Below are 15,310 nucleotides of genomic sequence, written 5' to 3'. Positions count from 1 at the left end.
TTATGACCAACCTAGATAGCATATTCAAAAGCAGAGACATTACTTTGCCAACAAAGTTTCATCTAGTCAAGGCTATGGTTTTTCCAGTGGTCATGTATGGATGTGAGAGTTGAACTGTGAAGAAGGCTGGGCGCCGAAGAATTGATGCTTTTGAACTGTGGTGTTGGAGAAGACTCTTGAGAGTCCCTTGGACTGCAAGGAGATCCAACCAGTCCATTCTGAAGGAGATCAGCCCTGGGATTTCTTTGGAAGGAATGATGCTAAAGCTGAAACTCCAGTACTTTGGCCACCTCATGCGAAGAATTGACTCATTGAAAAAGACTGATGCTGGGAGGGATTGGGGGCAGGAGGAGAAGGGGATGACAGGGGATGAGATAGCTGGATGGCATCACTGACTGGATGAACTCCGGGAGTTGGTGATGGACAAGGAGGCCTGGCGTGCTGTGATTCATGGGGTCACAAAGAGTCGGACACGACTGAGCAATTGATCTGATCTGATTTTATTTTAATAGATGGACCTATTAATATTAACAGGCCCTACTGTTTAGTTCAAACTCTAGTGAGCCTGACCAAGTCTTCTAATTTAACAGAGTTTAACTTAGTAAGCTACGGGGGAAGAGAAACAAGTTTCTGAACTAGAAAAGCTGAAAGTCAGTTTCCATACTATGATAAATTCACGCTGGGAAACCAGTGGGCAACTAACCCTTGGGGAGACCTCTACCATGGTATAATTTTTTTACCCAGATTTCTGTAGTTCCTATATATAAACCCCAGCACACTGCCTTTAATAATGGAAGGGAAGAAAGTGCAATTCACATAATCTTCCTGTTGGGCAGCCAAGCTCATGCATGGTGAACCAGAGGGCTTCAATCAAGGCAGAGAACTACTAGATATTAGTGATATATGAATAAGATCTCACAGATTTGTGGGAGAAGCAGGGGAAGTACAGGTCTGTAGTGTGGGATTGAAGGATCAGTGAAAAGTCACTAATCAGCCCCCATGAACCCCCGGTGCAGGTGGACCTGAAGGGCCAGAACTTGCAATGAAGCCAGGAAGCCAGGCATGTGTAACTGCAGGAGTAGTATCCAGAAGGAGTGCCATGGGAAAGTCTGTGGACTTCTGTGAGCTCTGTTGGTCTTCAGCCAAGGCCTGGAGGAGGGCCTGGGACTCTGGTGGTCAGTAGGGCCAGTGTTTAGGGGGAGAAGCTTAGACCTGGAGAAGCTTAGACCTTAGACCTGGCAAGGACAAGCTAGAACCTGCCAGCATCTCTGTTTGTCTGTCCCTATTATCACAAGGATCTTCAGAGAGTAAGAACTGTTTCGCTTCGAGTTTGCAAACTCTACCCTACTTCTTCTTTTTGGTCAATCTAGCAGAGAACAATAGAGGGAAAGAGATTTTGGGAAAAGTAGCTTTGGCTTAAACAAACTGACACAGTTTAAACCATTGCACCAAGAGTCTGGAAGAATGCAGTCATTAACTTGGGGTGTGAATCATTTCTTCCATTTCATACAGAATTCATAGGAAGTAGGGATTTAAATGTTTGTTTTATTCAGTGAGTCTGGGGGCCTTTGCTCTGGAATCCTGGGGCAATGTCACATGATGTGCTCCAGGCGTCTCTCATCCTCTCATCCTCTTTGGACCAGCATCTCAGCTTGGTCGGGCAAGTTGGTCTTGTGGTTGGTAGGAAGCCCTCTTTTTATTTTTCCTGGGTCCTCTCTTTTTTTCTTTCCTCCTTTATAATCATCCTCTGATTCTACCGGTGCAATTGCCTCCCATCTTAGGAGCTGAATATTTTTCATTTTGGCCTCCATGAAACTATCAGCCTTTTGGTGCTATGAAGTTTCATTAACTAATGGGTTTGGAGCAGGGAAGGGCTGTGGGCGAGGGCACTGAGAAAAGAGGCCCTCATCATGAATATATCTCTTGGTGGTGCATCTATGATTTTCCCACCGTTACCTTAGCTTTAAGTGGGTACCAGTTACCCAGGAAAGAAGATGATGGGCAAAGGAGAGAAAAAAAAAAAAACTCATCCCACCACAAACAGGCCATAGTTTATTCAACTATATGTCCTACAGATTAATACACAATCTCCTTGGTAAGATATTCAAGAGCCTTCAGAGCCTATCTTTGTATTCCTATTATCCATCACTTTTTAGTACATACTCTGCTTTGAGTAGCACTGAACTTGCTGAGCCTCACTAGGAAACCCTTCAAAGTGCATGAAAGAGACTGACAAGGGCTGATAGAGATGATGAATATGATGCAATGGTGGTGCCACGCTTCTTTTCAGGTCAAGATGTCAACATTTGGATCAGGTGACCATCGGAGAGAGAGAAAAAAAGATCTGTGTATCCATAAGGATTTTTCATTATCCATTTGGGACAATGCTTTCTTTGATCAATTTTCATGTTTCCTACACAAGGCCATTTGGTGGGTCAGACAGTAAAGAATCTGCCTGCAAAGCAGGAAACCTGGGTTCAATCCCTGGGTTGGGAAGATCCTCTGGAGAAGGGAATGGCTACCCACTCCAGTATTCTTGCCTGGAGAATCCCATGAACAGAGGAGCCTGGCAGAATACAGTCCATGGAGCTGCAAAGAGTCAGACACGACTGAGTGACTAACACTTTCACTTTCAGTCAAGGCCTAGAGTAGGATTAGACGTTTTCTAGTGTTTTATGTTGGAGAAGGCAAGGCACCCCACTCCAGTACCCTTGCCTGGAAAATCCCATGGATGGAGGAGGCTGGTAGGCTGTAGTCCATGGGGTCATGAAGAGTCGGACACTTACTGAGTGACTTCACTTTCACTTTCATGCATTGGAGAAGGAAATGGCAACCCACTCCAGTGTTCTTGCCTGGAGAATCCCAGGGATGGCGGAGCCTGGTGGGCTGCCATCTGTGGGGTCGCACAGAGTCGGACACGACTGTAGCGACTTAGCAGCAGCAGCAGTGTTTTATGTAATCTACATATTGTCATGTATGGCAGTATTAATCAGGGTAGATAAAGCTAGCTGGAGAAAAAAATGCCTGAATATTAGTAGTTTACACAAAGAAGTTTGTTTTTCATTCATATCACAATCCAATCAAGATCAGTGGGAGGTGGGTGGAGCTTTGTTCCATGGAGTCAATCAGAAACCAGGACCTCTTCCATCTGGTTGCATTATTAGCTTTAGTGATGGTTGTTGCTATTCAGTTGCTCAGTCATGTCTGACTCTTTGTGGACATGGACTGCAGCACCCCAGGCTTCCCTGTCCTTCACTAACTCCTGGAGTTTGCTCAAACTCATGTCCATTGAATCAGTGATGCCATGGTTAGTAATGGTTTAACAGGGGTCCAAGGTGGTCAAGGGATGGAAAGGAAAGAGACTCCCAGTTTTTAATTGTGTAGATCCAGAAGTGAAACTCCAAATTCCATTGGTGATGACTGGTCATATGACTTTACCTAGATGCAAGGGGAATAGAAAATGAAGTTTAGCTCTGAGGCCACAAGAAGGAATTAAGGTTTGATGACCATCTGTGACTCTGTTGAAATGCCACTTTCTCCCTGAAGCAAATGCTTAGGGTTGTACTTGATATACTTCAAGCACTCAAGAAAGTTTGTTGAACATCAAGTGAATAAATTAAAGAATGAATATGTATAGGTTTCTGCTGTTATATTTTTCTAAGGCAGAATATGACAAAGAAATAATTTGGAGGGAAGCAGAAATCTGTATGCCACCCCCACTGTGTTCCTACAACCATTTATATTTGTGAAATTATTTTACAAGTACTCTAGGAATTCACATTCTTTTAAAGATTTGTTTTTCATTCATTCAATGAATATTTGAGTGCTGCTATGTGAGGAGCTATGAGTATGCTCAAGAAGGAGGTGGGTTATAATTCCTGTTTATTGGTAACTCACATAGAATGAGTTTGATAGGAAAAAAGGGGGAAAGCCAATAATCACAGTTATTGAGTAGGTGCCAGGATACAGATATGAATGGATTATGAAGGAAATGTTGAGGAAGGGCACCTAATGCACTCTCAGATGGGTTTTGTGGAGTTTCATCTTCCAGAAGAAGTGATACTGAATGAACATGATCTTACCAGTGATACACATAAAATGGAAGTAAAGAGAACAGTAGTGCAAATTTGGCAATTTAGGGAATTTCAATCAATTCAGAAGGTCAAAAATGTGTGGTGGGGTTAGTTTTAGGGGAGACTGGCAATGTAGGGCTGGACTGAGTCACAAAACATTTATAAACTGCACTAAATCAAGGAAGAATGAAGAGGATTAGGACAGGGATTAAGTGATTTGTCTCTATCAAATGAAATAAGCCGCATAGCAAAGTCTAGGCTGATGTGTTATCCAGGTCAACCTAAATCTGTTTCTCCTTATATCTGCCTCAAATAAAAGGACATTAAACATTAAAATCATTAATGTTTAACATTAAAAAAACAAACACTAAACAAAAAAATAAACCCACTCAGAATGTTGCAAACACCATCATTCTATGGGAAGAGGCATCACAAGGTCACAGAGAAAGATGGACCATATTCTCCATTAGTACATTATCAATGCAGCGTTGCCTCTGAAAGTGGAACAGGAAAGGGGAACATTTCAAAGAAAACAAAGGAACTGGTTTTGTTGTTTTCAATAAACTATCTGTCAGCCAAGTAAGTTCTTCTAATAGGCCTTTTTAGATGGAAGAAAACTAGGAGCAATTTGGGGAGCTCTTGTTTGGGGACTTCTGCATCAGTGAGGAGGTTGCTAAGGTTGTCCGTCAGGGAACCAAGCACCCCATCCAGTTCAGGAAGGACTGTTGCGCATTCATTCAACATTCACTCTCTTTTTTTGTTTTTAAGTATTATATTGATTGCTTCTTTATTTGGCTGCATCCAGTCTTACTTGAGGCACACAGGCTCTTCATTGCATCACACAGGATCTTTTACTGCAGTGCACAGACTCTCTAGTCGTGGTACATGGGCTCAGTAGTTGCCGTGCACAGGCTCATTTGCTCTGTGGCATGTGGGAGCATCACCTGCATTACAGAGCGAATTCTTAACTGTCAATACTGAAGGAAATCAGTCCTGAATAGTCATTGGAAGGATTGATGCTGAAGTTGAAGCTCCAATACTTTGGCCACCTGATGCAAAGAACTGACACATCGGAAAAGATCCTGATGCTGGGAAAGATGGAAGGCAGGAGGAGAAGGGGACGACAGAGGAGGAGATAGTTGGACGGCATCACCGACTCAATGGGCATGAGTTGGACCAAGCTTCAGGAGTTGGTGACGGACAGGGAAGCCTGACATGCTGCAGTCCATGGGCTCACAGAGTCGGGCACGACTGAGCAAATGAACTGAAATGAACTGGACCATCAGGAAAGTCCCCACCAGTCACTCATTGTTCATCCAGCACATTTAGGTGACACTTCTGTGCCCTACACTATGATGTCAGGTGCTGCAGGGAGTAAAAGATAGGTAAAGGTCCTTGCCCTGGAAAAGTAACACATGAATCCAGAGATTTCCAAACAAGGAAGTGCTCTACTTAAGGGTCAAATGAGAGAGAAAGTATATGTGTGTGTGTGTATGTGTGTGTATGTGAAGTCACATACACACAGAATCATTTGATCCTTAAATAGAGCACATTAGCTACACACTTTATATAATACATATTTTTAAAGCTTTAGAGTCTGAAGTCCAGAGTTAATCTAGACTCGATACTTGAGTAACTACTGCTTGTTTGACCGTCAATATTTTCAGCTGTAAAACTAGGATAAAAACAGTTACATCATAATTGTGAGGCTTAAATGAGATGACTCACGTGAAAGCTTTGTGTAAAGAGTACAGAACTCTGCAAACATTTGTAATAGAATGAAAAATTACTGAAGTGAATAATCCAGGACTTTTAAGCAGTGTTTATCAAAGTGTGTTTGCTGAGACATTGAGGCCCCAGGATGCTAACTAGCATTTCTCAAGAAGAGAGTTGGTGTGGTCTGGAGGGAAGGCAAAAACTTTACACTCTTAAGGTTTCTACCTGGAACTGAGAATTAAATTGACACAGATAAACAGGAGCAAAGCACACTGATTTTTTTTTTACATGTTCATGGGCATACCCATAGGAAAATGAAGACCCAAAGAAGCAGTTAGAGCCTAACATTTAGTTATACATTAAATTGGACACAGAGCAGTAAGGAGCAAAAACGGGGGGCAACAAAGGGACTTGAGCCAGGGCAATTAATAGTGGAGAATTGAATATAAATATAAAGGTTACTTTAAAAAGGTTTCTTTGGGTAGACTTCCCCCTTCCTTGACTCTCATCTCTAGTGATAAGCCTTTTTCTTTCCTCATGATATAGGGAGGACATTGTTCACTTGGGAGTTCTATATCCTGCTTTCAGAAAGAAAAAGTAAGTTCAGAGTACCCTTCTTCCAACTGCTGATTCTCAGGTGCCTCAAAATAACAAAGTATCCCAATATTTTGGGGTGGCATATTCTGCCACTCCTCGAATCAAATAACTTGAGAAATACAGGATGATACAAAGTAAAGCACAGTTCTTAGGCCTTGAAAGCCCTGTCAACTCAAGGAGAGAAGCTATAGTCTCTCTTTCCCCAGATTAATTTGTTCTCAGGATCAAGGCATCCTCCTCCCCACCCTAACTCCCACTCTAGCAGCTAGATCCTGGAAATGAACAGAACCCATTTTCAGAAAGACTACTCTCCAGAAAGAAAATGATTACCTTAATTCGACGTTTTTGAACTGTGGTGTTGGAGAAGACTCTTGAAAGTCACTTGGACTGCAAGGAGATCCAACCAGTCAATCCTAAGGGAACTCAGTCCTGAATATTCATTGGTAGGACTGATGCTGAAGTTGAAACTCCAATACTTTGGCCACCTGATGTGAAGAACTGATTCATTGGAAAAGGCCCTGCTGCTGGGAAAGATTGCAGGCAGGAGGAGAAGGGGATGACAGAAGATGGGATGGTTGGATGGCGTTACCGATTCAATGGACGTGAGTTTGAGCAAGCTCTGGGAATTGGTGATGGACAGGAAAGCCTGGTGTGCTACAGTCCACGGGGTCGCAAAGAGTCAGACAAAACTGAGCGGCTGAACTGAACTGAACTTCAATTTATAATCCATCAGCCTCTCAAAACTTAGCCATTCATCAACAGATAATCTAGGAATTCATTCAACAACTTTCCAAGAACAGAGATTCCCAGAAAGGAAGGCAAAAAAGAAAAGGGCCAGCCAACTGTGCCAAAGTGTGCCAGATGGGATTCCAGCATAGAATGGGGCAGGACAAGTAGTGGATACCTCTGGGATTCCTTCCAAGGTACCTGCTGCTGGTAAAGTAGTATATGCATGCTCAGTCATGTCTGACTCTGCAACCCCATGGACTGTAGCCTGCTAGGCTTCTCTGTCCATGAGATTTCCGAGGCAAGAATACAGGAGTGGGTTGCCACTTCCTTCTCCAGGGGATCTTTTCAACCCAGGGATGGAACCCCTGTCTTCTGTATTGCAGGCGGATTATTTACCGCTGAGCCACCAGGTAAAGCAGTAGGAAACGTAAAGTCATAAGTGAAGAGTTGTGAGCTGATTCTCATTGCTTTAAATAGGCTATAAACACTAAAGACCATAACACAAACAAAAGTTTCTTGGCTTCCAAGAAGTTTCTCTACTTGCAGAAGTATCTTCTGGCAAGAGAATTTGCTCCTTCCTTCCCTATTCAGGGAGGTTCATCAGGCGAGTGGCATTCCCACTAAACACCCCTGTCTTTTACTTCCCGTCTGATCCTTCAACACACTCCAAACCCTGCCTGGCTTCATCTTGCTGCTAAGTCACTTCAGTCGTGTCCGACTCTGTGTGACCCCATAGACGGCAGCCCACCAGGCTCCCCCATCCCTGGGATTCTCCAGGCAAAAACACTGGAGTGGGTTGCCATTGCCTTCTCCAATGCAGGAAAATGAAAAGTGAAAGTGAAGTCGCTCAGTCGTGTCCGACCCTCAGCGACCCCATGGACTGCAGCCTTCCAGGCTCCTCCGTCCATGGGATTTTCCAGGCAGGAGTACTGGAGTGGGGTGCCATTGGCTTCTCCGTGGCTTCATCTTAGACCCTTACAGAGGGTGTATCTGAGAACTGTGCTGGGAGAGGCGAGGAGGGAAGGAACCTAGGGCGCAGGCACCTGGCGCTCAGGTGCAGGGACGGACGGCCACACCCCATGCCTCACGGTCCGCGCGCACCTCTCTTCGGGTGGGGCGGACCTGAGGGGGCGGGGCGGAGCGGACCTGGAGAGAGGGCGGGGCGGTCTTCAGGGGACGGGGGCGGGGCCTCAGGGCGCGGCGGCGCGAGGTGACCTGAATCACGGTTCCCGCGGGCGGCGACGCCACAGCGCCCACTACCTCGAGCAGGTAACCGGCCGCGGCCGCGCGGCACTGCCTCAGCGGCGTGTGAAGCAGGGACTCCCCGAGAGCGAAGAGTGGACGCCGCGGGGACGCGGCGGGGGAGAGAGCCAGGGGGCTCAGGTGTGGGGTCCCGGGCGCTTCCTCGGGTAAGCTGTGTGGCTTCGAGCGGCCGTTGCTGGGCCCACCGGGTGGGACTCGCCGGCGGCTGAATAGCCCCCTCACCCGCAGCCTCTGGAGGCTGTGTGTGGAGCAATTGTTTTGTAGGGTTTGGTCTCCTTTAACTTAAAAAAAAAAAAAAAAGCACTATTTCAGTACAAGATTCTCCTCAGCGACGCCTGCTCTTCTCGGGCCTGAGGGAAGTTTCCTCGACAACCGGAATCTCTGAGGCCTGGAGGGCAGAGACTCGCCCTGTGGAGCACTGGGTCCGCTGGGTTCACGGGTCTCCTCGTTGGGACCCCCGGGCCGGACGGAGGGGAGACCCCAGCCCTGGTGGAGCCAGCCGCGCGCCCCACTCCCTGCCCTTGGCGCGCGCTTCTGACCACCGGCTCTGAGAGCAGGGGCTGGGGAGGGCTGGGGTGGCCTCTGGGTTAAGAGGGAAGAGAAGGCGTTTCTTTTACCTGGAGAAACTGGTGAGAACTGGTTAGAGAATTGTTTCTGTGATGTTTCTGAAACTTTTTGAATCCGCGGAGGAGTGGTAAATACCACTTTGCTTTGAATTTTGGAAGATATGAATTATCTACCTGGCTAGTCGGACACGACTGAAGCGACTTAGCAGCAGCAACAACAGCAGCAGATTTTAGATTTGGCTTCTGTCTCCTCCAGTTTTTTTTTCTTCTTGTTTCTTTACTATGATTTTCTTTAAATCAAGAAAATACTACCCATGAATCGTGGCTATATGGCACACGCATGGTAGGTATAGGTAAGATAAATGCCAAGACAAAAAACGCTGATTGATTCCTTTAGAACAGGGGTCCCCCCACTTATGAGATTAATGCTTGATGATCTGAGGTCTAGCTGGTGTAATAATAATAGGAATAAAGTGCACAATAAATGTAATATGCTTAAATCATTCCAAAACCACCCGGGGCACCCCCCTGGCTCCCCTGCCCCGCCTCCCCCGCCCACACACCACCTCTCTGGAAAAATTCTCTTCCACCAAACTGGTCACTGGGGCCAAAAAGTACCAAAAAGTTCGGGACCCCTACTTTAAAATACAGCATGTAAAAGAATTGCTTTCATTTTTAAAATATACTGATATATGGCAAAACCAATACAATATTGGAAAGTTAAAAAATAAAATAAATAAATAAATGGAGAAAAAAAAATGTACTGATTTTTCCTCCAAGTAGGCTGTTTGACAGAGGTGTTTTCCCTGATTGCTGCTGCTAAGTCACTTCAGTCGTGTCCAACTCTGTTTACTGCTGTAAGTAGCCTGGAAATATTAAGAGTTAACAGTAACAACACTCCGTACTTACCAGTTCAATATTTTGATATGTGACTTTTTCAAAGTTAAAAATTGCTCTTTCTGGAAGAAAATATTAATATTGATTGCCTTTGAGAACTGGGATTTGAGATATTTTATCATGTATTTTGTAGCTTTTGCTAATGACTTTGAGTGTGGAGGAAAAAACTTTCATAAAAATTTGCTCTTTTTTTAAAAGCTCTTCAAGAAACAACAGTTTTAAGTTCCTCTTGTATTTTATTGGCTCCACTTGAATTACAATTGTGTATTCACAAATAAAACTAACAAACTGAGGGACTAATTCAGGTTGAGAGAAAATGAGCTTGTGATTCTTGTAGGACCTTCTGCAGAGCTGTCTAGTTGGCAGTTAGGTATATTGGTAAAGGGATTTTCTAAAGTCAGGATCAGAGTTGTGAATGTTGGAAACCACCCATGGACTTGTGATACTTAATCTTGTGAGAGTGGAAGAAATGATTCAAGTAAGTAGAATTTTTAAAAAAAAGAGGAAGACCAAGGATGGAAAATATCAGTACTTAAGTGATGGGTAGAGACAGCCAAGGAGACCAAGGAAGCAGTTCAGGAAAGAAGGAAGCAAATTAAGACAGTGGTGTCATAGAAGCCAGGAAAGGGAAGAGTTTTAATAAAGGATAGAAATCTATTTTAGAATCAAATGAAATAGAGGAATCAGGAAGATAGGAACTGATAAAGTGCCTGTTGGCTTTGGTAGTTAGAAGGCTGTCGTTGAACTCAACAAGCATAGTTTAATATTGGGTTGGCCAAAAATTTTGAGATTTTCCATATCTTACAGAAAAACCTGAAGAACCTTTTTGGCCAACCCAATAAAAAGATAAGGATGGAAGCCAAATTTGAATGACTTTGAGGAGTAAATAGAAGATGAAGAAATAAAGATAGTGAGTGTAGAATCCTTATTTTGAGACACAAAGATTTGAAGAAGTGATAGGGTAGTAGAGTATAGGGGAGTTTATGGTCAGATTGGAAAGAATATAAGGCTAATAGGATACATTTATATTAAAGAGCATCTCCCAGCATGGTTCCTGTCTGCTGGTTAAGTAGTAGCTGAGAGCAAGTATCTGAGCATATTAAATAGAAAATATTTAATCCCCCCAATTCAAATTATGAACACTATTTTAGTGGTATTTTCATCTGTTGAGTTCAGATGTTGTCAGTGTTAAAGTCACACTTTAACAAACTGTTGAATTGTATTTCACCTGAGTTCCAGTATTTAGACGCTCCCAACTTAGCATCTTAAAAAAGCAGAGACATTACTTTGCCAACAAAGATTCATATAGTCAAAGCTATGGTTTTTCCAGTAGTCATGTATGGATGTGAGAGTTGGACCATAAAGAAGGCTGAACGCCAAAGACTTGATGCTTTTGAACTGTGGTGTTAAAGACTCTTGAGAGTCCCTTGCTCCTTGGAACCACTTTAACATTCTTGCCTTGAGAACCCTGAGTAGTATAAAGGAAATCAACCCTGACTATTCATTGGAAGGACTGATTCTGAAGCTGAGCCTCAAATACTTTGGCCACCTGATGTGAAGAGCTGACTTGTTAGAAAAGACCCAGATGCTGGGAAAGATTGGAGGCAGGAGAAGGGGACAACAGAGAATGAGATGGTTGAATGGCATCACCAACTCAATGGACATGAGTTTGAGCAAGCTCTGGGAAATGGTGACGGACAGGGAAGCCTGGCGTGCTGCAGTCCATGGGGTCACAAAGAGTCAGACATGACTGAGTGAACAATAACTTTTAAGTCATGTGATTTTTCTAGTGTGTATCTCAATGACTCTTCTAAAAATCTTATATAGGTATCAGACATTTTGGCTGAATCAGAATTCATGAGGCATATACCAGTTAGGGCCTTTGCTTCAGTTATTATCATGCATTTAAGGGAAAATGCTCTTAGATGAAAATTTCTGAGTTTAACTTCAGTCTTCACTGAGAGTTTAAATTTTTTGTTCAGGCAGTACTTTTATGTGTATTTTTCTTAGGATATGAAAAAAGTGGCTAAAAATGGAAAAGGCAAACAAGTGTTGATAAGTATGTGGAACAACTGGAACTCTTGTACTCTGCTGGTAGAAGTGTAAATTGATGGCAGTATCTACTAAAGTGAAGCATATGAATAAGTTACGCCCAAACTATACCTGACAGAACTCTAGAAACAACAAACTAAAGTAATAGAAAACAATCAGTGGTTACCTGAGGGTAGGGGGCAGCAAGGGAAGGAAAAGGGGATGGATGTAAAGGGGGTGACTTTCAGGCATGGCAAATTTATTCATCAGTCAGTTCAGTTCAGTTGCTCAGTTATGTTCGACTCTTTGTGACCCTTGAAATGCAGCACGCCAGGCTTCCCTGTCCCATGACTGTATTAATGGGTATGTTCATTTTCTTGATTGTAAAGATGTTTCCGCTTCTGTATACATATGTCTGACTCATGTAATTGTACATTTTAAATATGTGCAATTCACTTAAGTCAGTACCTCAATAAAACTGTTAAAAAAAAAAAAAAAAGAGTAAAAATAGTAGAATGGGAATTCCCTGGTGATCCACTGGCTAGGACTCCGTGCTTCCACTCTAGTGGGGATGGGTTTGATCCCTGATCAGGGAACTACAACCCTGTAAGCTACAGGGCAGAGGCCAAAGCCAAAACAAAACAAACTAGAGAGTAGAAGAAAAGACATCATTTAAGTATGTTTATTTAAGTATTGTAGTTATCTCAGGATTATGGAGTTATTGTTAATTTTTATTTTCTTCATATAGTTTTCTGTATTTTCATAATTTATACCACAGCCATGTGCTTGCTTAATTTTTAAATGAAAATTATTTCATGTGTGCAAAATAGTACTTTTGATACATCTACATGTTTAGAGACTACAGATAAAATAGATGCCCTGTACCTATATCATGCTATAGACTAATACATATTTTTTTAACCATAATTGTATCTTTCTTCTTGATCATGTCTTTTGCTATGCTCCTTGAATTTTTGTATAGTTTTACTACATAAGTAGGTATTCATAAGTAATGTACTTTCAGTTTCATGTTTTTGGGGAACACAAAATTGTATTTATGAGAGTCATCTATGTGGTGTTATAGTTCATTTCCTTTTTTTGCTGCATAGCACTCCACTATATGAATTTACAACTGTTTATCCATCCTCCTGTTGATGGATATTTAGGGTGCTTTCAGTCTTCATATTAAAATCTGATTTTGCTTTTTGCCACTAAAGCTATTTTGTTATTACAGTACCTATTCATGTTTCTCTGTGTCCATGTGTAAGAATTTTCTGTGCTTTTTTGCCTCAGAGTAGAGTTGTGGATCTTCAGATTTGCTAGATAATACTGAATTGCTTTATAACAGTTCATACTCTCACAAGCAATGTGTTAAGTATTCACGTTCCCTTTCTCAACAACATTTGAGACATTTGTACATTTGTAATAATCTGAATTTTTTCTTTTCAACCATCTGGTAGGTGAGAAATGGTGGGATTTAATTTACATTTCCTTAATTATGGATGTGTGGAATGGCTGTGTTTTTTGCCTGTTTTTAATTTTTTGTCTTTTAAAAGTTGATTTCTGGCGTATATATATATATACATTTTCTGTATACTAATCCCTTATCAGTTATGCTTGTGGCAAATATCTTTTTTCTAGTAAGTAGCTTGTCTTTTCGGAGAAGGTGATGGCACCCCACTCCAGTACTCTTGCCTGGAAAATCCCATGGACGGAGGAGCCTGGTGGGCTGCAGTCCATGGGGTCACGAAGAGTCGGACACGACTGAGCGACTTCCCTTTCACTTTTCACTTTCCTGCATTGGAAAAGGAAATGGCAACTCACTCCAGTGTTCTTGCCTGGAGAATCCCAGGGACGGGGGAGCCTGATGGGCTGCCGTCTGTGGGGTAGCACAGAGTCAGACACGACTGATGTGACTTAGCAGCAGCAGCAGCAGCAGCTTGTCTTTTACTTTCTTTATAGTGGTTTTTGACAGACACATTCATTTTGTAGTTTAACGTGGTTGAATATGTCAAGCTTTTCCTTATGGTTTGCTCTTTCGACATCTTGTTTAACAAATCTTTCCTTTCCCCGAAACAGATACAGTCTGATGTTTTCTTCTAAAAGCTTTAAAATGTTGCCTTTCATAGTTGTGTCCTTAGCCCATGTGAAATTAATTTTTGTGTGGTGTGAAGTAGGAATCCAGTTTCATTTTTTTTCCATACAGGTAATCTGCTCTTCCCAGCATCATTTATTGAATATTCTGTTTTTCTTTTCAATAATCTATAAGTGTCATATGTCAACTTTCCATACATATGTTCACATGTTTCTGGGCTATCCTTTTATTGGTCTCTTTGTGTATCCTTGCTGCAGTCTTACTTTTACTTAGTTATATAAAGAGCCTCCATACCTAAAAGACAAGTCACTTATCCATGCTTCTTTTAGGACTCAAATTAAAGTTTAATGGTTTTTCTAAAGTAAACTTTTCATCAGAGTATATAGAAATATGTTATTTAAGTCTTAAATATCTGCTGTAGTCACCCAAGGTCACAAGTACTTCCGAAGCTACTTTATTGTGGATTATATTAGGCTGTCTTTAGTTTTTGCAAATCCTGTCCTAACTCACTGGAGTTAACTTTAACTTGAAAAGTAAATATTGGATTTTTACTTTTGGAATATAGTTAAGGCCTTTGGAAAAACCTTCACACTGAAAATAGCTAAGAATAGCTGTATTAAAAAAATTTTTTTTAAGGTACTTAGGATTTTATATGCCAAAATCTAAGAGAAAGCTGGAAATCTAAGACTGTAGGAGCCCTTGAGCTTTATTTGCTTTGAAGGTAGTTTCTAAACTGGGGGAATTTGATTAGATTTGAATAAGAATTTGGTAGATTTGTAGGGTTTGAGGCATAGTTAGAAGTCAGTCCAGGGCTTATTCACGGTTAGCCAACAAGAGACTTCTGCCCATAATTCTGGGATCCCAAAGGTCTGTGATGTCATGGAAAGGATGAAACTTCCTTCAGGGATCTGCAAGGAAAGTTGTCTCAATGCCAAGTGAAACAGAAGGGGAAAAAAACCTGTCCTTGGGCAGTTAAAACTACCAGATCACGGGGGAAGTACACGTCACTTTGGTGGTCTAAAAAAATTTCAATATGTAAATTTTAAAAATCTTTTTTTCTTTCTCTCTCTCTGTATATATATGCCGTAAAATTCACCCTTAAGAGTGTATAATTCTGTGGATTTTCATATATCCACGAAGTTGTACAACCATCATCAGTATCTTAATTCCAGACCACTTTTATTACCTCCAGAAAAAAACCTTATACCACTGATAGTCATTCCCCATATTCTTCTTTTCCCCCAACTCTTGGCAACTTCTAATCTACTTTTGTCTCTGTGATTTGCTTACTCTGGGCCTTTGATATGAATGAAATCATATAATATGCCTTTTGTGTCTTATTT

General features: G+C 42.1%; 1 protein-coding gene across 3 annotated transcripts in view; it reads left to right on the top strand.

Moving 5' to 3' along the window:
- The first annotated feature begins 8,298 nt into the window (after window positions 1–8,298).
- TC2N (tandem C2 domains, nuclear) overlaps window positions 8,299–15,310 on the top strand; it is a 42,645-nt gene continuing 35,633 nt past the window's right edge. The window contains exon 1 of one of the 3 annotated variants that reach the window (XM_005910251.2): window positions 8,299–8,384. The gene's annotated coding sequence lies outside the window, so the exon portion shown is untranslated. Of the gene's footprint in view, window positions 8,525–8,777; window positions 9,008–15,310 lie in introns of those variants that run through there. The other 2 variants (XM_070357861.1, XM_070357862.1) reach the window with 2 other exon arrangements.

This window comes from Bos mutus, chromosome 21, assembly GCF_027580195.1.
Source record: "Bos mutus isolate GX-2022 chromosome 21, NWIPB_WYAK_1.1, whole genome shotgun sequence".
Classification (NCBI taxonomy): domain Eukaryota; kingdom Metazoa; phylum Chordata; class Mammalia; order Artiodactyla; family Bovidae; genus Bos; species Bos mutus.
This window is presented reverse-complemented; position numbering and strand designations above follow the sequence as displayed.